The sequence below is a fragment of the Oryctolagus cuniculus genome, chromosome 3 (assembly GCF_964237555.1).
Source record: "Oryctolagus cuniculus chromosome 3, mOryCun1.1, whole genome shotgun sequence".
Lineage (NCBI taxonomy): Eukaryota > Metazoa > Chordata > Mammalia > Lagomorpha > Leporidae > Oryctolagus > Oryctolagus cuniculus.
Window position 1 is genome coordinate 63,539,311 of NC_091434.1, and position 21,425 is coordinate 63,560,735.

The window sequence follows — 21,425 nt, forward strand, 5'->3', positions numbered from 1 at the left end:
GTTGTGGCCAGTTGGGGAGTGAACCAGTGGATGGAAGACCTCTCTCTCTATCTCTCTGCCTCTCCTCTCTGTGAAACTCTGATTTTCAAATAAATAAATAAATCTTTTAAAAAAATGAATTTCCAAGATGGGAAAACCACCGGATTCTGTTTTCAAAAAGCAATTCAGCAATCTTAGATGAGTCTCTTTATTTATCCACCAACTATTTACTGGTAAGGCAGACACAGACTTATCTGCAATAAAATCCCACAATTGGGGGAAGGCCAGTGAGCAGTCAACAAGTAAAAGATCTTAGCACCTGTTGCACTGAATTACAATCCCCTTATAGGGTAGAGAGACCTCTGACCAAGAGCTGGGTCTAATTCTAGCACCTAGAACAGAGACGGCACTTAAAATGATGTTTGTGGAATAGATGAATGAGTGAACAAATGTAGAGGACAATGTAGGGCTTCTGCCTGAGGGCATCCCGTGAACAGACTGGCTTGGGAGGTGGGGCCTCAGTCAGGCAAGGAGAAGAAGCTGGAGAAGTCAATGATTTTGTGATCTCTGTTGTTAAGCAGGTGTTGAGACCTGGGGAAGGCACATCACAAACAGAGACACCATGATAAGGAGCCCACCACTCCCAGGAATTGCATGATAGAGCTGCAAATTGTAACACTCCTGGGATGCTTGTTGGGGTAGCAAAGCTGGTGAATGGACAGCTGGCCTATACGAACACTGCCAAAAAGACTTGCTTCATGAGTAGAGAGATTTTTGCCCATTTTCTCACCATTGTATCCCTTTCGCTTTAATCAAAGTCAGTCTTTCCCTGTCACTTTAGGCATGGTTTCATTCAACCATGGCCCCAATTCAACCTCAAGTCAATCAGTCTATCAGCTTTTGCCCTTGGACCACTTCTATCACTCCACAGTTCTCACTTCAGATTTCCCAGAACATAGATCTGATTGATGCACCTTGTATTTCCCAGCAGGCCAAATCCTGGATCAGCCAACTGGACGTGTGCTCTGTGTGAGGTGCCCAGCCCCGGTTCAATCAGTCTGGGCCACAGAGAGGGTCACATGGTACCAAGTTGGCTACTTTGTTAGGAAGGCTGTTAGCATGCCCATTCCCTTAGGGTAGTTGGTCAGTGAAGTAGGCACAGGACTGATATGACCAGTGTCCATCTCTGGAGAGAAGGAAAAAAGAGGTAAGAAATGTGTCTTGTTATTATTTGTATCTACAATGCCTATACAGTGCTTCATATATGAATTAATTGATAATTAATGGATAAATAAATTTATTAATTAATAATTATTGAATTAATGGATAAATAAATGAATAAACATATGAAATTAATGAAGCAGAAGCAAGCACTACTCAGAAGACAATTACTCTAACACCAGGAACAGACAGAATCCAGACACTGCTCAGCAGCCTTGTTGAACCAGGGCTGTGCTTGGCACATTCCCGTGCTCCTGTACCATAGTCTCTCTCTCACAGGTCACCCTCTTGGAACATGAGCTGCAGAATGAAAAAACCCCGTATGCCAGGTGTTTCATACAGAACCCCCCTCTGACTGTGAACATTGCCCTATGCCAACAGGATCAGCTCAACTCAAGAGGCCTTTGGAACAGAAGAGAGAACTTTAGTTACACTCTGTAATTAATCTCCAGTTTGGCGAAAGTGACTGGGAGTGCCAAGAATCCCTAGTCAAACAGATGCTTCTCCTGAGCTCTAACAACCAACAAAGTTGTCAATTATGTTGAGGAACAAGAAGCCATGAGATTATTTAAGGATCCAATGCCATCAAGAGACAAGGAAGAGAAAATACTGGGCTTGGATTTAGAAAGAGTGAGTTTGAATTTGCCCCTCAATTTCTTTCAAGTAAGGGTAATCAGTTCTGCCTTCCCACACTTCATGTGGTTGTGGTAAAGACCAATATAGGTGACATTAGTGAGAAGAGTTTGTACATGAAAGAAACACTGTGCACCAACAAGGAACTAACAGACACGTGGAGGGTGGTGGGCAAATCTGGAGGTGGAAAGATCAGTTAGGAGTGAGCTGCAGGTCACAAGCCAACTCAAAGCAAGCCAGAGGCAGAGAGATGGCGAAAAGGGACTTTCTGGCCTATATGTGGAGTCTAAATGGTTCAGGGAATGAAAGAATGAAAGATAACCAGCAATTCTGCAGAAAGGAATCACCTTGTCAAAGCATTCTCTGTTACAATAATTTCTGAATTCTGAATTGCACTCCTGTCTTTCTGACACTAGAGAATTTGGTACATATTTCATTATTGCCTTCATCACCTGATTTAATGAATTTGTTAATTTTTTTTAACCTCTTCTTCTAGACTCGAGTCCACATACAGCAAGAGCATTTTGCATTACTACTCAGAACTTCTTTCGGTGCCTGGAATGCTGCTTAACACACAAGCAGTGTGTAATGTCTGATGGACGCAGGATTCATCACATCACCATGGATGTGTTTATTTAAATCTTCACAGTAATTTTGCAAGGAAAGTATTTTAATTCCTGTTCACAGATGAAGAATCTAAGCCACAGAGAGCATAAGCAAACAAGTTGTCCAGAGCTGTGCAACAAATACTCTAAAGCTCCCGAGAGCCTCAGCCCACCTCTGGAGCCCCACCTGGTGCTAACTCCATGATCCCCTCATCGTTGCTCTCCCACACGGGTGAGCACTTCACTTCTCTCTGGCTCCCTGCGCAGTTCCTGTGATAGCTCCCCAGCCGCACAGCTGGGCACCCACACTTGTTCCCAGCAGAAGCAGGCCTTGCACCACCCATTCCTGACCCATGCTAGAGATTTTCCCAAGTTTCCCATCTCCACTATCACAAGCTACACAGCCAGGAGGATTTTACACTTTCTACAAGCATTTGGGGAGAAGGAACCGGTATCTGGAAGGTTCTTTCTCCAGCCAGCTAAGCTCTGTGGGGCTTCTGCTTACAGCACCCCTCACCCCACCACAGCAGAGCACAGTAGAGAAAACACTACCGTGGAATCAGGCACACAGAAGCTCATACCCCAGCACCTTCACTCAATAGACTTCCAGCTCTGATCAAGCTCTTGACTTCTCTGAGACCCACTTTCACAACTGACAAATGGGAAGGACAATGCCTACTTTACAGGAGAATGCCTACTTGTGGGAATTAAGCTAAACAGTATCATAATTGCCAAATGACAGACAGTAATGCTAATATCACCATAGTTCCCATAGTTTTGCTTTCTTTAGAAGATTGGGTCTCCCAACCCCAGGTTAACAAAATATCTCACCACTGACAGTAATCATTCATATCACATATTGGTATCAAGTAAGAAGATATGCTGTTTGCATTCTAATTGACAGCAGGGTATAAAACACAAGACAACATTAGTTGTTGTGGTTTCATTGGCTTCCTATGTTGTGTGGACATGCTTAAGCAGTGCTGGAAAACAGTAGGGACTGGGTAAACTCACTTGCTAAATGATGCAACAGTTGACTGTGCCTTGTCTTAAACTTTAAAATCCAAAAGGAGCTTGCTTGAACTGACTGGTCCATCAGTCAGCAAGCACTTTCTGAGGCATGAGGTTAAGGGTGAGTCTCTCCCTGTCCTCTTCTGTGATTGGAGACACATGCACTTACCTACAAGGGGAGCTGACTGTTCAATAAGGGTGTAACAAGTGCCAAAAAAGTGCCTCAGACACTGCCCTCATGGCATAGAGTGTCTTACTATGAAGCAGAATAATTTAAAATCAGTCCTTCTCCACAACTCCTATGTTCTGAGCTAAACATCAGACTCCAACGTCCATTCACTTATGACCTTGTCCTTGTCTCCTATTGACAACCAACATCCTCAGAGATTCCAGGATAACATCTAACACAATGCCTGATATATAATAGATCCCAATAAATGATAATGTAAATTTATACTTAAGGGTATCAGTTGCCTGATATTTTAGATAAGGTATGCATATGGGATAGTAGGTGGTTGCTCAAGGCAATCCTTCTATTATGGTTATTTCTTTGATATTTCTTTATAGAAATATAAAACATAAACATCTGTGCATTGATGTCCTTTGACTACTGACTTTTGGAAGGGGATGGTGAAGGAGAAAGAGATGGGAAACTTTGTTTCAAGAAAGCTCAAAGGATTATAGGAAGGCAGAAGTGAATCCACACCCAACTACTGACAGATGTTCCGCAATCACTTCTGGCTGCCAGAGATCCTGAGAGCTGGGTTTCTAGGTGAATATAGAGCTCCTTGAATGTGAGGAGGAGGACCATCCATTAAAACCCCCAAGCCATTGCCAGAGGCCAGCTTCAGGGTCCTGGGCTGAGGCTTCCTCTCTGGCACACCACCTGGACCACCAGGTCTGGAAGAATACCTTGATGACTACATCAATTTGGCAGAAACAAAACACTAAGCTATCAGGAAAGCTGCTATTAGTGGCTGTGTGTGATCTCCTGGCACTTGCGGCCCATGCTGGCTGGCTTCCTGTCCTACCCTGGCACTCAGGCTGGCATTTCAGAAAGTTCTGGCAGCAGAATCTTGGAAATGATACCTTTAAAACAACGTGGAGTCAACTAATGTGGCCTTGGCAGAGCTCACCTGAGGCCACCTCCATCTGTCGTCCCCTTCCTTGATGGTTCTCTGGTCTCACCTGCTCTTTAGTACTCAGAGCCTCTCCTGTCCTTTTCATGCCCTCGCTGGGAGCGATCCTGTGGGTGACTCCCTCCTCCTCCTCAGTCTGACAGCTGGGCAAGGCAGCTGAAACAATTCCCATAAAGGCTGTCAGCCAAGTCTGAGGTGCAGGGGAAGATGGTTTCAATGTGGAGGGGACACATCCAGCTTCCTGCCACAGAGGAGCAGAGGGCCCTGTGTACAGCATGTGAAGGCCATAATGGGGAGATGAGAGTGGCCTTGGGGTTTCTCCTACTACAGGTAGCCCAAGGCAGGCTCAGCAGAGATGGCTGCGGATATCTGGCCTTTCCTGACACCCTCTGGACAACAGCTAGGGCTCCTTAGATGCAACTAAGTATGTTAGGTTAAAAACAATAAATAGAGAGCAGACATTTAGTCAAGTGACTAAAATGTGTATACCCTGTATATGAGTACCTGGGTTCAAGTCCTGGCTCTGGCTTCTGACTCCTGCTTTTTATCAGTGCAGACCGTGGGAGGCAGCAGGCGATGGCTCAAGTAGTTAGGTCTGCGTCGCCCACATAGGAGACCTAGTTTGAGTTCTCAGCTCCCAGCTTCAGTCCAAATCCAGTCCTACCCGTTGAGGAATCTGGTGAGTGAACCAGCAAATGGGTTCTGTCGGTCTCTCCTAACAAGGAAATAAAAGTGTTTTAAAAATGGAATGTGTTGAAAGGATATAGAGTACCTCACTAAATCAAAAGAAAGGCTGAACAACTTTGTCTTAGAGAGGACAGGAAGAAAGGAAGACATGGAATCAAGATGACAAATCAGCCCAGAGCTGACATCCCTTGAGGGCATCTGCTGTCCCAGCATCAAGCCATTCAGGATTCCTGGTGAATCTGATGGAACCAAGTGATCCAAATAGAGGCCTATCAGATTGGCTGAATCTGATTGACAGAGCTCATTCTCTATGGGGAAATCAGGAATCAGGACTCCGCCAGAACAGGGTGACACAATAGCTAGGTGACTAAAAACTACAAGTGTCTACCACCTCAGGCCCAGAGAATCCCTCGCCTCTCCTGCCCATGTCTGCTCTAACTTGCCAACAAATGAATTTTGCTGTGAGAAGGTTGGTGGGAAAAATTCAGAAAGTCAGGAGCAGGGGGAGACTCAATCACTATTTATAGAAAAACTTGGAGATGGGAGTTCTAGAACTGTTTTCTACTTCCTAGAAAACCTGAATTGAGGAATAATGGAATTCATGCAACCTAGAACACTGGGAGTCACCCAGATGCCTCTATTGTCTTCCTCTGCCCCTGAAATCAAAGCAGGCACCAATTTCTTCCATTTCTTCCCTCTGACCACCCTTAACTTGTATCCAACTCATCAGACGCCACCTTTTCCCCTGCTGGGGGCCAGCACCTCTTAATAGTCTCCCTGCCTCTGGCCTTGTCCCTCTCATTGTCTCCCATGCTGCAGCCAGAGGGATGTCTCAGAAACCCAAACCTGATCGAGTCAAGCCACATGGGGGAAATCTTAGCAGACACTCAGGGCCCTGTGACTTATGGGCAGCTCTGTTCTGCCTTCTGGCAAGTTCCTCCTTTCTTCACAACTTCCATGTGAAGTTTTTTGGAAGTGCGATTAGTACCCACTATCTGTGCAGTGAAGAGGCAGGCAAAAGAAGTCTCTCCTCCTGTCGCCTGGATTCAGTGCAGATTCAGGTGCTGAAGCCCTGATACCCTGTGTGACTGTATTTGAGGAGCCAGTGGAGATTAGGGAGCTTATGAGGGTAGGACCCTAATCCTACCATACTGCTGTCTTTATAAAGAGAGGAAGAGGCACCAGAGCTTTCTTCTTCTACCATGTGAGAACAGCGAGAGAAGGCAGCCATCTGCAAACCAAGTAGAGCCTGCACCAGAAACTGCCCCTGATGGACCCTGACCTGAGGCTGGTGGCCTCCAGAGTGGTGAGAATCAATGTCTGTTGTTTAAGCCTCCTCATCTGTGGTGTGTTTCTCATAGCAGCCTAAGCAGACTTAGACAGTCTGAAACAGTCTGCAAACACCTTGACATCACTTGCGGCCAATTGGGGAGTGAACCAGCTGATGGAAGACCCCCTCCCCCTGCCTCTCCTTCTCTCTCTGTGAAACTCTGGCTTTTAGATAAATAAATAAATAAATCTTAAAAAAAAAGTTTACTGCAAAGTGTCACTAGATGATAAGCTGATTTCAATGCAAAAAAAGTTATTAAAATACATGTACAGTTTTTGCATAATACATATTTCTCATGTGCTAACTGAAGACCCCTCATAGACAGGACTGACTAGAGGGTCTCCCGAGATTTTACCAGCTGTATTGTATGAACTTGTTCTCTGAAACCGCACTGCCTCTCACACTGGCCTCCGTCCTCACCTCCCTCTGAGCTCTGACATAATTGAGTCCCTAAGTATCTCATGTGTGGGTTATCATTTTTTATTTGTTAATTAGGCCACCTGCCTAAAACACCCCCCTCTTCAGTCACTCTGCCTGCCACCTACCAACTACCTGCTCCATCCAAAACCCTGCACAAGTCCTTCACACACCTGGAGAACACTGTCTAAGGGACTTAAACTTGCAGTTTCCAACTTTAAGTTACCCTTCAACAAGTGTCAGCAAATGTGAATTGGCAACAGGGCTTGAGGTATTCACATCGAAAAATCCTTGCTCTGCGGGAATTTGCAATTGATCCTTCCAGGCTTATCTGCCCTGCCTTTCTTTTTCTTTCTTTTTTTTTTTTTTAAAGATTTATTTATTTACTTGAAAGTCAGAGTTTCACAGAGAGAGAAGGAGAAGCAGAGAGAGAGAGAGAGAGAGAGAGAGGTCTTCCATCCACTGGTTCACTCCCCAATTGGCCGCAATGGCCAAAGCTGTGCCAATCTGAAGCCAGGATCCAGGAGCTTCTTCCAGGTCTCCCACGTGGGTGCAGGGGCCCAAGGATTTGGGCCATCTTCTACTGCTTTCCCAGGCCATAGCAGAGAGCTGGATTGGAAGTGGAGCAGCCGGGACTAGAACCGACACCCATATGGCATGCACTTCAGGTCAGGGTTTTAACCTGCTGTGCCACACCCAATCTGCTCTGCCTCTCTTCACTATCTTTCCATATCTGCTCCTCCTCCCCCCAAACATTCCCATTTCCTTGACTTTGCTCCCATGATCCTCTAGCCTGGAAAGTCCTCTTCTCCTAGGCCACAGTTATCTGGATTTCAGTCAATGTTCTGTCTAGTAAGGCCTTCCCCCAGCCCCCAGCCATCTTTTGTGTCCTCCTCAGAACTCCCGAGGTGCTCGATCACCACTCACTTGTTATGTCAGCTCTGTTTCCACATGCACAAGCATAGGGCTTTGTTTTAATATGTATGTGTAGGTGTGTAATCCCCCCATGAGACTGTTGACTTCCTTAAGGCAGAGATTGATTTCTCCCTGTCTCCTCTGGCTCCTCTTCAGTGCTTGGCCTCTGGAAGTCAGAGAGTACCGAGAAGCAGGAAGTGCGTTGGCAGGGAACAGGTTTGTGGGGGCTCTCCCTAAGCCCATTGGCTTCATTTGCCACTCTCCAGTAAGGCCACTTCTCCCTGTTCCTCTGTCTAGCTCCTGTCAGCTGAAGTACCTGTGGCAAACTGCCAGTGTAGGCTGATGAAATCTTGAAGATTTTACATTTTCCTCAAAGCCTGAAAGAACTGGTCAGATCCCTCTTCCTTTCTTGACTTCTCCAGAGGAGAAACTACACACACACACACACACACACACACACACACCTATTCTAACTTGTGGGTGATCCTTTTTTTCTTTCTGTGAGGGGTAAGGATATTACAGCAGAAAAGAAAAATAAGGCAGCACACACACACAGAAGGAGAAAGAGAGAGAGAGAGAGAAGAGCCAGACAAGAGCCCACAGCTTGTGCTGACTACAGAATGCTGTCACAACGTAGGCAGCATCATCATGTGCAGAAGCCTGCACTGGCAAAGGCAGACAGAGTCTGCCCAAAACACGCAGGCTGTGAGCGGTCTCTCCTCTGCAGCAGACTTCATGCCACCGCCACTTCTCCCTGTCTGCTCATTCCTACTGCCTTCCACCAAAAGGGAAGAAAGGTAGTAGTTCACAAACATCATCACTTACCCAGCAACTTGGACTCCCTCTCTAAACAGGCTTTCTTGTCTATCAAAGATAGCAGCCAAGATACTTCCTGCCCTGGGACAGAATCAACGAAAAGAATTTTAAAAGATAATAATAATTCTCCTACCATAAATGACAAGCCCCACAATGCCCTAGGGCACATCTAATGAACTTACAGCCTCTGTTGTCAACAGCTTCCAAGGCAGGGATAGTGTGTTTGCAAACACATTCCAGAAGAGTCAATGTGATCTGGTGTTGACACAGGCCCATAGCTGTCAGAGGCAGGAGTTTTCAATTTATGGATGCCATAAAGCTTTGGCAATATGATTGCTACAATGTGTGCTGTGTTTTTGACAATATGCAGAGGGTTGGGGGTTGGCAAATATCGGGTCTACACTTGGTCATGGGTTTGGGCTCATGAGGGAAAACCTGGATTGATTTCTGCTATTACAAAATAGCTGTAATGGTGGCTTCAAACAATAAACCCAAGAATGTTAGGTGGTTCTTTTCAAGCTTATCTTATCTCTACCTTGACCCAAAGGTAGGTTGGTCATTCAACAAACATCGATTATCACCTACTCTGTGACAGGCACATTGTGCAGGATAAGTACAGAGTACTGAGGCTACACAAGAAGTAGGCAGTAAGTTTACCTCCAAGGGACTGAATAAATACTATCTTAAGCTGAAGCAGAAGAGTACCCATGGTTTGTGTGCACTTATATGCATGTATATGTGCATGCGTATGCCCATGGGCTGCTCTGACTCTGTCCAAATGATCCCTCATGGATATCAAAAGCAGGGGCGGTCAAGTCATCGAAAGCCATGCAGCCAGCAAACATTTACTAATATTTCACCATGATGCTGAAACAGAGTCCAAGGGAGCGACTGCAGTTCTCAGTCTTCAAGAATAGAGAAGGGATGGCCGGCGCCGCAGCTCACTAGGCTAATCCTCCACCTGCGGTGCCGGCACACCGGGTTCTAGTCCCAGTCAGGGCACCGGATTCTGTCCCGGTTGCTCCTCTTCCAGTCCAGCTCTCTGCTGTGGCCCGGGAGTGCAGCGGAGGATGGCCCAAGTGCTTGGGCCCTGCACCCGCATGGGAGACCAGGAGAAGCACCTGGCTCCTGCCATCGGATCAGCGCAGTGCGCCGGCCGCAACGCGCTGGCTGCAGCGGCCATTGGAGGGTGAATCAACGGAAAAAGGAAGACCTTTCTCCCTATCTCTCTCTCTCTCACTGTCCACTCTGCTTGTAAAAAAAAAAAAAAAGAGAGAGAGAGAAGGGAGAAGATACTTGGGTCCATATGCACATACTCATTGTCAACTAGAAAAGGATTTTTGTCCTTTAAAAAAATGTATTGCCACTGCATACCTCTTACAATGGTAACAATTCAAAACACTGACAACACCAAATGCTAACAGGATGTGGAGCAATATGATCATTCACTTACTGATGTCGGGAATGCAAAATGATACGGCCACTTTGGAAGACAATGTGGTAGATTGTACCAAACTAAACACACTCTCACCATACAACCCAGTAACTGGGCTCCTTAGTATTTACCCAAAGGAATTAAAAACTTATGTCCACACAAAAGGCTGCACACAGATGTCTCTAGCAGCTTTATTTATAATTTCCAAAAATCTGGAAACAACCAAGATGACCTTTAATAGGTGAATGGATAAACTGTGGCGCATCCACACAATGGAGTATTAGTCAATGATAAAAAGAAATGAGTAGACTATGAAAAGACATGGAGGAAAATGTAAATGTATATTACTTAAATAAAGCAAGCCAATCTGAAAAGACTATATAGTATATGGTTCTAATTATATGACCTCCTGAAAAAGGTAAAATTATAGAGGCAGTAAAAAGCTTAGTGGTTGCCAGGGGATTAAGGAAGAGAGAGATGAGCAGGCAAGAGCATAGGGGATTTTCAGTGCAGAGCCATGATTTGGTATGAGACTACAACACCAGAAACACACTTAATCCATTTTGTGCTGCTACAACAAATCCTTGAGACCAGGTAATTTATGAAAAATAGAAATTTGATTCTCACAGTTCTGGAGGTTGAGAAGTCCATGGTCAAGGTGATGGCCGTTGGGGTCTGGGGAAAGCCTTTCTTGCTGCTTCCTCCAGGGGAGAGGAATACTACATCCTTGCCCAGCAGAAGAGGAGAAGAGAGGGAACCCACTCCCTCATGCCCTTGTATACAGGCTTTAGTCCATTCATGAGGGTGGAACCCCTATGGCCTAAATACCTCCCATTAGGTCCCAGCTCCCACACTGTTGCTTTAGGGATTACATTTCTAACACGTTAGTTTTTGGAGAGGACAAAAACATTCAAACCACAGCACATGGTATTACACATCTGTCAACACCCACAGAAAGTGCAACACCAAGAGTGAACTCTGATGTCACCTATGGGCCTTTGCTGGCAGTGATGTGTCAGTGTTGGTTCATGAGACTGTATTGACCATAACAGACTTATCATTGTGGAGCCAGATATTAATGGTGAGGCAGGTTTGGGAAGGAAATACAGTGGAACTCTACTTTCTGCTCAATTCTGCTGTGAACCTAAAACCACTCTGAAAGAAAAGCTTATTGAAATGAAGACATGAATAAATAAATGACCCTAAATGGCATTCTAGACAACGGATGGCTGTTGAAAGAAATGAATGGATCAGAAGGGTAAGTTTGTCAGGTAGGTTGCTGAGCAGATGCGTTAGGTTCTTTCTGACATGAGAATGTGTTACATTTTTATGCTGACTTATTCCTTCTTTGGGTACATGGCCATGTTCAGAACGGAGAGTTTAAAGTATGGGTTTTGTGAATGACTCCAATCAGGCTGTATCCAGTCCCAGGAGTTACATCATAATTTCTGAATCAGGGGCCAGGCAAGATCAGCACAGAGGACTAGTGTGTGAGGTGCTGTTGGAGACAGCAGCTGCCAGTGTTCTGTGACTGAGAACAATCATGGTGAAGAGTGTGACTGCTTTACTAGGCATTGCAATATCACTCTTATGCAAAAGTGAATAAAAAATGCTTAACAAACGGGATGGTCTTAATTCTGTTAAATAATCTATTTGAACTTAGACAAAGGATCAGAAAGACATGCCAGTTGTCAACAGCAGTAGCCTCAGGATGACACACTAACATGCGGCTTTTATGTTCTACTCTGTGTGCCTGTGTGTTCCCAGTTTTCTCCCATAAATATTACTTTTTAAGTCAAAGTTGAAAGAGAGCGATAGAGAATATGAGAGTGATTTTCCACCAACAGAGCTGCCACTCAGGGTTCTGGATTTATTAGCATGAAAATCAACCAGCAGGAATTCTTGCAACATCTGACCCAGAGCAAGCTTCTGAAGAACAACAGGGGTATAGCTGGGCTTAAAATGAAAGTCGTTCACATGAGGCTGTGTTTAAGTCAACTACTTGGGCCTCACCCAGTTCTTGTTGGCCCCCAGGAGATGAAAAGAGCTCAAAGTTTAAATGCAGCAGGTTTTCCCATCAACACCCAACATCTTCATGAATGCAAAGAAAATGCTGTTTCCAAAGCTGAAAAAAGTCAAGAATAGCAGTAGATGTGCCCCCAGAGATACAAATAAGACAACTGGAGTTAGGAGCCAACAGGTTTAAATCCTAATAGGTTGTGAATAGGGAAGTGGGGGGAGACAGAAATTAAATAAACTTGAACCACAATCAGGGATCAAAACCTAATACCTTGGGGCCTGCACTGTGGCTTAGCAGGTAAAGCCACAGCCTGCAGTGCTGACATCCCATTTGGGCATCAGTTCAAGTCCCAGCTGCTCCACTTTTGATCCAGCTCCTTGCTAATGTGCCTGGGAAAGCAGAGGAAGATGACCCAAGTCCTTGGGCCCCTGCACCTATGTGAGAGACCTGGAAGAAGCTTCTGGCTCCTAGTTTTGGATCAGCCCAGCTCCAGCCATTGCGGGGTGTGTGTGTGTGTGTGTGTGTGTGATGAGCTAGCAGATGGAATATATCTCTCTGCCTCTCCACCTTCTTCTGTAACTCTGTCTTTCAAATAAATAAATAATCTTTTTTTCTTTTTAAAAACAACCTAATGCCTTCCACTTAAAGTAATGGCTCTTCCAGGAGCCTGTTAACACTTTGTAACTATAACAGATGCCTCCAAAGAATCCACTCCACAGAGGAAACACTGAAAGATCCATCTACCAAAAAGTGACAGTGGCCCTTGGAGCAAGAACAGACAGTTCTTCCAGAAAGGCTTAGCAGTGAAGAAACAAGAGAAAACAAGAGCAATTCTTCTATGTTCTTCTATGTCCCATCAAATCCTGTTTCCTAAGAATGCACATTTTTATATTTTAGCAAAGAGCTCTGCTATGGTTTAAATTAAGTGTCCTGTTGAAATGTAGTCCCAGATCTAACAGTGTTGAGGGACAGTGGAAACTCTAAGAAGTGATCAGGGTGTTAAGAGGCATTAATGCAGCGATCACAGGACGGGGTTAATTCTTGCTGGAGTGAGTTCTCATGCTCACAGGACTGAATTAGTCTCCGAGGGAGCAGGTTGTTATAAAGGGAAGCCAAACCTCATCTATTGTTTCTTCAGCACATGCCTGCTTGCCCTTCTGCTGTGTTATGAAGCAGCACTCGGTCCTCACCAGGCGCCAGTGCCAAGTCCTGGGGCTTCCCAGCTTCCTGAATCATGAGCCAAAATAACAACTTTGCCTTTATTAATTACCTGGTCTCATGTATTCTGTTATAGCAAAATGGACTAAGACTCCTACTTGACATGTGTAGTGATTGGTTTTGAGATCCTACTTCAGAGGATGGATGAGAATTTGAGAATGGGCTGTGAGTTCCTACCAAGAGCTGCTGGATCCACTGAGCTGCTACCATCTGAGAGCCTTTTACCAAGGTGATAAATAGCCTAACTCTGGTCACTGCTAATCTCAGGAGGAAACGGAAGGTCAGATCTGTGAAGTCAAGTAGCTGTTGTTCCCATACCAGCATCTTTAAAAATTATTTTTTAAATAACCACGAGCTTAGACATTCTCAAAAGCTACATGGATTGGCAGGTATCCTAGCAGACATTAGAGAAGGAGAGGTAGAATGCGGTATGTGTTTAATAATGCTTTTGAGAGAGATTTTTATGAAGAATTATTTTGATATACTTATCTCATTTTGTACCATGAAGCTATATGGAAATATTGTGATTTGCCCAAGAAGGTAAGCTAGTAACTGACAGTGCTGAGATTTGAACCACACAGTCTTCTTACTCAGCTCTCTGTCTATGGGCCTACCCTAGAGCAGTGTACTAAGATCCTATAGCTATGAAGGAACTTCCAAGCAGGACTAGGAAGTGGAAACCTGGACAGTCTGACAGCCTTTTCAGGACAGGGTTCGTATCCTGTTGATCTTGTGTATCAGAGGTTGGTGTGCAGAGGACCCTCCTCACACTTGGGAGATAAAGGAAGAGGTGGGTCTGGAAGACTTCAGTACCAGGTGAAACCCAGTGCCAGCTTACTCACTGATGGCTTGGGTGTATCAACATCCTCCCCATAACAGGCTCCATCAGAAAGTGGGGCACTGAAGCTTCTTAATGCACCTTCAGGAGCAGGAACAGTGGAATGATTATGGCTATGGGGCACCTCCATCCATGCTCCTTGGGGACTTTCAGGAACAACCTTGGGCCACTTCTGAGGTTCTGCTTGGGCAGGTCAGAAGGGAGGGAGACTTAAGTTACTGAAAATTGAAGCAGACGATATTCAAATTACCTGTGTTTTTAAAGATAAGATCAAATATGGTTTTTTTTTTTTTTTTGTACTTACCAATCTATTGTGGGTATCTTTCCAATCAGTAAATACATAGATCTGTAGCACCATGGCTAATCACTAAATTCTTCTCTAGAAAATATAAGAATGCAATAATTTATTTAACTGACAAGTAGCAGTGAACATTTTTGTTGCTTCCCATTTTTACTGGGATGACCATTCTGCTGTGAACATCCTCACAAAGGCAGGTTTTCTGAATTTAATAAAGAGCATTGGATGGCCAGAAAGGCTTTGGGTAGAAGGATTAAGGAAGGCTGAAATTTGAGCTGGACTTAATGGCTGGGTAGGGAATATGAGATGAAGGTGGTGAGAAAGGTAATCAAAGTAGACAACTGACCTAGAGCAAAGGCACAGAGGTGGGAGAGAGTGGGGACAGAGAGCACAGGGTGATGAGTTTGGAGCACAGCAGATGAAGGAGAGGTGCTGGAAATAAGGTTTACAAGTGGGTTTGTACAAGATGTGGGAGAACTCTGAATGTGGGTAAAGGAATCTATTATGTGGCTCAATAAGATGGTTTAATATTGACTCATTCAACTTGGAGATCACTCAAGGTCTTGGTATTCAATGGTGACTCTAACTCAACTCTCCTTTTAATGGTTATAGAGGAAGAAGAATGCCCTTGATTTCAGAGTGGGAAATCTGAAAATAAAATCGACAGACTCAGAGAAATTCAAAGAGATAATGCAGGAAAGACTTGGCACACACAATAACTATTCAATAAAATCTAATTATGAGTAAGAGTGATCATAAAAGTAGGGAATTTTTAAATTCTGAGGTTCTATATTTAGAAGTACAGCATTTTAGAATACTGACTTGGCTCTTCCTGAATTTGTGCTTTTAATTTCCAGTGATGTTACACTGTGAGAAGGCAAGCTTGCTTCAGGAAAGGAAAGAAGAAACCCACACATGCAAGAGGCTACTGAAATTAGTTTTCAAATTGCTTTACCTCTTTAGTATTCAAGCCCTTGCCATATGATCATCAGATGCACTTCAGTCTAAACTGGTTTGTGATTTCCCCCCTATATTTGGAGTTTATTTTAGAAATTAAGATTTACTGCATTCACAGATCATTTTTAGCCTTTTTATGAAAAAAGTGAAGGCAATAGAGACCACTTGTCCAATGTGTCATTTTAAATACGGTGGGCAGGCAGAGGGTGGCAGCTTTATTTATCACCACATGGTCGCGGAGCGCTGGAAAATGGAATTGCTTGCTCTGCCAAGCACACGGAATAAGCACAACACTGAGGCTGGGTTTTTACAGCAGCCCTGTGATCTTGAATTATGAAAGGATTAGACAAGACTTGGGAGGAGGGAGGCTCTGTTGTTGTGAAGACTTCAGGATAAGGAAAACCTAGAATAGAGGCAATAAAAAAAGTTCACCAAATGATGCTCATTGGGAAATAAAGATTTTTGATTTATTCCTTCTGATTATTTTCCAAGTCAGAAATCATGATGCAAATAATGACTTCTCTCTCTGGAGTGAGGAATTCATTAATGTTAGACCCAAAGTTCTGCAGTGGCCCCGAAGCACTTGCTTTTACTGCCAACCTCAGAGGCTACAGCATTGTTTCTATTACTTTGAGACTTGAAGTCCTCACGTGTTTAACAATGTTGTTTGTGAGTAAACTGTATTTTTCAGAACTGTTCCTCTTTTCTCTTTGCTGCTAGGCTATGTCAAATCTAGCTGATCTGCCAGCTGATAGCATTTGAATATCTTCCTTGTTAAAGAGGCTACAGGTACTACTAATACCAGCTCTAGACCAAGTCCTTAATTCTCTCTGCCTGCCTAACCTTTAGATCATGCCCACAGGTCCCTCAGGTGATTCTATCATCTTCAGCTGCTGTTCAAGCTTCATTCATAACAAACGCTATCTTCCCGGGAAACCTGTTCGAAGGCCTCAGTGCAGTGTGAGCTCCTCCTGTCAGATGCAATCTGAGCTAAGCTTTTCACCTTCTCTGCAGCAAAGCTCTTTCTCGCCCTCTCTTATTTCTGGACTTTCGCTAAGTCTGGTCTCTTGGAAAGAAATGCACTTGTCTTCACCAGGGTGCCATAATAAAATACCATAGAACTGGTGGATTAAACAACTGAAGTTATTCATGCTAGAATTCAAAGAGCCAGGTTCCAATGTTACCAAGTTCTGTTGAGATCCCCCTTCCTGGCATGCGGATAAAGCCTTCTCACTGTGTCCTCACATAGGAGGCTTTTCTTATAAGGGATTTAACTTTGTCGTGTGGGCCCCCATCCTCATGACCTCATCTAACTCTATCTTCCGAAGACCCCATCTCCAAATACTATTACCATTACAACAGGGGTTACAACTTCTTCATGCATTTTACGGGGACACATTCAGTCCATACCACCACTGTTCAGTGCTTCACTTAAACACTGCTTCTGCTGGGAGTCTTTCTCCAAACGCCCAAAGCTATATGCTCTCACAGCACCTCATATTTATTACTGTTCTTAACACACTATGGTGAACTTGTGTGTATGCCTGGATGTCTTCTCCTTCCAGGATGAACTCCCTGATGGCAGGAATGATATGTTATTCACTGATGAATCCCTACTACCCAGCATGCCACACGCATAGTAGGAATTCACTAAGTGTCTCTTCCTGGACTGCAGTTTTAACAAATAAGACAGAGGAGTTTACTTCTTATACACATAAAAGTTCAGTGCAGTTGTTCACCAGGGTGAGTCATCCTTCTACAGATTGATTCAGGACTCAAGTTCCTTCTTTGTTGGCCTGTTTCATTCCTCAGGCAGAACTTAAGACCACTGCATAGTGATGGTTTCTTGATTGTTTGCAATCTGAAGGTATTCTGACTACTAACATCAACCCTCTTCTTTCTTCTTAAAATAGTTTAACCATGAATTTCATGCTCTTCATTATTCTAAATCACATATTTTAAAACAATTGGGTAGAAAAGATAAAGGAGAACTGAATAGAATTCTGACTTCACTGGAAGCATATTTTTGGAAATAAATTTGTATGACAGAAGTTTTCACAAGGAACTTCAAACAGAGGTAAGAAAATTTAATCAGCCATTTTCCAGAAGTTACTGCAAAACTTCAAATGTTTTTTTTTTTTTTTGGCCTAGAAACTTTTTTTAAAAAGATTTATTTATTTATTTGAAAGGCAGAGTTACAGAGAGGCAGAGGCAGAAAGAGGGAGAAAGGTTTTCCATCCATTCGTTTATTCCCAAAATGGCCACAATGCTGGCTGGAGCTGTGCCGATCTGAAGCCAGGAGCCTGGAGTTTCTTCTGGGTCTCTCATGTGAGTGCAGAGGCTCAAGGACTTGGACCATCTTTTACTGCTTTCGTAGGCCATAGCAGAGAGCTGGATCAGAAGTGGAGCAGCTGGGACTTGAACCGGTGCCCATATGGAGGCTTAGCCTACTATGCCACAGTGCTGGCCCCAAAACTTCTTTTTAACTATAATGACTTTCTAGGATCTCATATAGCTAAATGACTTATGCTTAAGTCCTCAAAGTACAAATTAGTAAGAATGTATCTTGAGCTCTTATAAGCATTTTTTAATCAGACCACTGCTTTTTCTTAGGAGAAAATGAAAGGTTCCCCAGTGTTCTGAGGGTTGAGTGCTCCATGCATATGATGCAATAAACATGATCATAATGTCTATTTTACACCTCCTAAACCCCAAGCCCTTTCTCTGTGAAATCCTGTTCTGACTTAGGTGCCTTACCTCCTTGTCCTTGAGAAGCTCACCAAGAAACTATTTCCCTTTCTTCCCTTCCCTATTCTGTTGGAAGAATATCTTCCTCCTGAGAGTGTTGAAAGGGGGCCAGAGAAGCAATGAAGCTTCAGAAGTTACTGGTAAAGAACTTTCGGGGTCCCATTTGACAAGGGAGGCTTCCCCACCCTCTTCCACCCCTGCCACTGGCACTTCACACTGTTCACCTTCCTCCCAAACCTGGAGCACCAGCTATAAAGCAAAAAGGAAAAAAAGCAAGCTGTCTGAAAGGATCTGACTTCTTCTCCATGGTATAAAACAACATGTTTCTGTGGCTTTTGACCTCCAGGAGTTGGATTAGACGATTTTCCACATGGTTTATTGTGAAAGGTTTTATTGCACATTCACCTTGCAGATCCCCAACAATTTAATTGCCGTAAAATAGCTAACATATGTGGCAGGTTTTAAAAATGTCTATCCACCAAGTGGATTTGCTTCTCATGTGACCACCCCAGAGGTGGCAGCTTTTACCTCCACACACCTCTCTAAGAGTCTAAGCTAGGGGGTGGAAGTCACCCTGTTGGGCTGTAATGAATGTGGTTCCCAGGGCAGCAGAGAAAGACTCTCTCCAGAGACAGGTTTTGGGTGACTTTTTTTTTTCTGTATTTGTGATAGATCAATTTGTATTCTTATTTTTCTTCTTCAGGAGGTGTGTTTTTGAAGGGGATTATTTAAGTAGGCACTAAAAATATGACACTGGATTCTGTAAGGATGGTACCTGTTTCCATGGGCTATTCTGATCTTCATATTTTCCCAAGTGTTCTCATTTGTAAGTTACCAGCATTACTAATCTATCTGTTGAAAACAGAGGTAGGGAGACAGGAGTCTAGCCAAGTGGTTAAGACATCAGTTAAGATTCTTGCATCCAGGGCTGGTGTTGTGACATTGTGGGTAAAGCAGCAGCCTGTGATGCTGGCATCCCATACAGGCACTGGTTCAAGTTCCAGCTGTTCTACTTCCAATCTAGCTCCCTTTTAATGGCCTGGGAAAGCAGTGGAAGATGGCTTCTGCCACCCACGTGGGAGACCCAAAAGAAGCTCCTGCCTTTGGCCTGGCCCAGCCTTGGCCTTTGAGGCCATGTGGGGAGTGAACCAGTAGATGGAAGACCTCTGTCTCTCCTTCTCTTTCTGTAACTATATCAAATAAATAATTTTTAAAAACAACAATGCTTGCATCCCATATTGGAGTACCTGGGTATGACACCTGGCTCTGGCTCTTGACTCTAGTTTACTCTAGATCCTGGGAGGCAGTGCTGATGGTTCAAGTACATGGGTTCCTGCCATCTATATGGAAGACCTGAATTGATATCCTGGTTTCCAGTTGCAGGCATTTGACAAGATTAAAACATCACATATTAATGCACTTCTCTTAACATAACAGATGCTACCTCTTAATGTGAGGGTGTCTATTCAGTAATCCTTTGAGGTCCAATTAATTAATGCCTCCTTCATGGGCCAAATAGCTAGCTGTGATCTCCCTCTATACCTTTCTTTTGTCACTTATCAGAGTGCACCCAAGCCACTCCTAGGAGATGCAAAAGGTAGCCACATGTGTTTCAATAGACCAACCTGTTAACAGCAGTCTCCCATTCTGCAGCAATAGAGTCCCTTCCCATTGTACACAACTCAGACTGAAGAGGATACTGCTTGAGAGAAGAATGCCAGTGTCTGTCCCTCAGCCCTTCAGCACCTCAGCAAGATTTCTTCAGCTTCAGGAACCAAAAAGAAAGCTAGGAAAGGTGAGGACAGTCCTCCTCTCCTGCCCCCTTGGGCCCTTGCCTGGTCATCTGGCTTGGGTATCTCTATCCAGGCCCAATAAAGCTTCTCTTGAGCAGCTCCATCATCTTCTGGTCTTCATCCTTCCTTCCACAGTGGCTCAACAATAACACAAGGTTCCATGGAGAGTCCCTCTGTTCATCCTCCTGGTTAGGCTGGAATCATGGCTCTCTGTTATCCCTCTTCCCTTTAGTAACAACAGGGGAGACTGAAATACTGTTTTGGGAGCTGGCAGCAATATTTACCTGATGGAGCCTTGTCTTTTTTAAGATTTATTTTATTTATTTGAAAGAGTTACAGAGAGAGAGAGAGAGAGAGAGAGTGAGTGAGTCTTCCACCCACTGGTTCACTCCCCAAATGGCTGCAACGGCCAGAGCTGAGTCAATCCTAAGCCAGGAGCCAGGAGCTTCTTCCGGGTCTCGCATGTGCATGCAGGGGCCCAAGGACTTGGTCAATCCTCTGCTCCTTTCCCAGGGAGCTGGATTGGAAGTGCAGCAGCCAGGACTAGAATTGGCACCCATATGGGATGCTGGTGCTGTAGGCCAGGGCTTTGACCCGCTGCACCCCAGTCCCAAGCCTTGTATTTTGTTCATAAGCCACTTTGGCTTTAGAAAGGTGGTCCTTTGGGTGTGGGCTAGAAGAGACGTGACAGCTTATAAGGGGGGGAAGATTTCTGAGGCGGCAGCAGCCATTCTAAGGAAGAGGGGATTTGGGAATGGAGATAAACTAGGAGAAATGAGAAAAGATGAGAAGAGATAGTCCAGTAGGACAGTGGTGAGGCTGTGACCCAAGGAGACGAGAACATGAGAAATTTCCAATGCAGGATATGGCATATTGACTCTTTAGAGTAGAAATGTCTAATATTTCCAGTATAAGCTTGGTATTCTGCCAAGAACACTACTCACACACTGAAAAGGAACTGAATTGAATCTATTGGATGAAACCATCAAATCTATTTAGCAATCCCCAAGGCACAGGTTTAAAAATAATTAAGATCATTATTAATTAATGAATATCATCAGTAATTAGTTCAATATATCAAAATGTGTAACATATATAGGCAGCCAAATGAACATGCAGCTACATTTTTTACCTGGGATAAGATATATGTATTCCTACAGCTTTTCTTTAACACCACTATTCTTACATATACACTCCCCCCACCAGTGTTATTTCTACTCAATTTCTGGTGCTAATAGCATTCAGAAGAAAGTAAGCAAAAGGAGTATCTTCCATATTTTTTAGTTATAAGACCACAGAAGGGATATGCTCTAAGAAGTGACGTGAGTGGCTGGCGCAGTGGTGCAGCAGGTAAAAGCCCCAACC

At 44.1% G+C, this 21,425-nt stretch overlaps 1 long non-coding RNA gene across 1 annotated transcript in view; it reads right to left on the reverse strand.

Moving 5' to 3' along the window:
- The window catches only part of LOC127491743 (uncharacterized), a 48,978-nt gene that overhangs the window by 23,016 nt on the left and 4,537 nt on the right, over window positions 1-21,425 (reverse strand). The window contains exons 2-4 of the long non-coding RNA XR_011387228.1: window positions 14,569-14,643; window positions 8,763-8,834; window positions 5,093-5,303 (exon numbers count right to left, since the gene is read on the reverse strand). This is a non-coding gene — a long non-coding RNA (uncharacterized lncRNA). The remainder of the gene's footprint in view (window positions 1-5,092; window positions 5,304-8,762; window positions 8,835-14,568; window positions 14,644-21,425) is intronic.